Raw genomic sequence first — 1,973 nt, 5'->3', positions numbered from 1 at the left:
TATGTTATCAAACTCAGTCACAAAGTCCTTCAAAACTCTGTTTTCCTTACAAAGAATTTCAACCCCTCTTCTAGGATGTAGCCTGATCTCCAGTCGACAGCAGCACATAACCAACCCGAGTTCCATGGATTTGGTCTTCATCAAAAAGGGCACTTGTCTGCAGAAACTCCTCAACTGGTCTGGATGGCATAGATCCACCCAATGTTATCTTTGAGAAACAGAAACAGCTGCAGGAACTGTGCATTTACTTATTCTCGGCTTCTGGATCTAGCCTATGTTTTCTTCAGTCTGCCTGTACTGCACCACTGGACTCATCAAAGACTGAGCTCTGATGGCTCTGTCTCCTTTTATATAGTTTCAATCAGAAGTTTTGGTTTCCATCTCAGTTTCAGTCCTAGTTTCCTTTGCAACTGGGACGGTCAGTTTCATTTCTCAGTTTCCCTTTTCGGTTTCCCTTTTCAATTAAGGGGAAATTAATACAATTCAAAAAATACAAGCTTTGAAACCACAGATTCCATCACACACTTCAGCCCCTTTCCCCACCTTCACCTACTACACACATATAGATATTTAAATTAGACTCCCATAAAATATAACTGATGTTATACTAATTAGCTCCCTTGAATTTTTTCTGGACATATAGTGACATTGAGGGCAAATTTTATGTATGGGCATTTTAGACATTAGGGGCTTGAACTCCTCTGTGCTATTTGTGTAAAAAGTAGGTTAACTCCTGTAATATAGTACAAATAGAGAGTTACCGTGAACATGTTAATAGTACTATAAAAAGCACTTACAGAAGAACTTGAAATCTTGAGATATGCAAGTACTTTACAGACACTGTTGTAACCATAAGCATTTTTAAAAATCATCTACATAATGTAACAAATCAGGATGATGTAGATTATGATGTTACGTGTATTAGCCTATGTTATCTCCAGACTAAATATCACCATAGGCAGAAAATTGCGCTCGTCAGGCGGGTCCGCTCCTGGCCCGAACGAGCGTAAAATGACGCGTAATGATGTCGGGTGAGTGTCCCTACATCATCGCGCACTCACGCAATATTTCATTCAGCGGGCAGGCAGGCAGGCGAAAAGGCCAAGCGGCCTTTGGATTTTTTAGGAAACCTCATCCACGGGTGGGATGAGATTTCCAACATCAAATAAAAATTAAATTAAATTTTTAAAATTTAATTCATAACATGTCCCTGCTCATGTGACAGAGTCACATGACGGGACATGTTTTTAACATTGATTAAGTTTTTAATTTTTGAGTTTACAAATCTTCAGCTCCCTGAGGCAGCTCTGGAGCTTTCATTGCGCACACCCATGCGTACGTTTCATGCTAGCTAGACATTAATTAGCCAGCCAGCATGAAATCCATGTCGGGGCCCATTCGCGGGCAGTGGTTGTCTTTGCAACCGCTCCTGGGCCCACCCACCATGCTTGCCCGACAAGGTGAAAATCCTGGCCCGTGACTTTATAATTCTCATCCTTGTTTTCAAATTTCTCCATGGCCTTGCCCCTGTCGATCTCTGTAATCGCCTCCAATCTACAGCCTACAGAGCTTTTTGTGTCCCGCCAATTCTGGCCTCTTGAGCATTCCCGATTTTAATTGCTCCACCATTGGTAGCTGTGTTTTCTGCTGCCAAAGCCCTAAGCTCTGGAATTCCATCCCTAAATCTCTCTGTCTCTCTCTACTCTCTTTCTTATTTTAAGGTGCTTATGAAAGCCTAGCTCTTTGACCAAGTGTTTGGTCATCTGGCCGAATATCTCATTACATAGTTCGGTATCAAACGTTTGATTGATTATGCTTGTAAAGCATTTGGACATTGTGATATTTTAAAAGCACTATATAAATGCAAGTTGTTGTTGTTATACTGATATCCAAGAGCTTTACGACACTTTACTTTGGTGGTCAAGGATTTTCTTTTCATTTTTGAGCTTTACCAATCGTTAGTCACTTCCTCA

The sequence above is a fragment of the Cetorhinus maximus genome, chromosome 7, assembly GCF_964194155.1.
Source record: "Cetorhinus maximus chromosome 7, sCetMax3.hap1.1, whole genome shotgun sequence".
NCBI lineage: Eukaryota > Metazoa > Chordata > Chondrichthyes > Lamniformes > Cetorhinidae > Cetorhinus > Cetorhinus maximus.
This window is presented reverse-complemented; position numbering follows the sequence as displayed.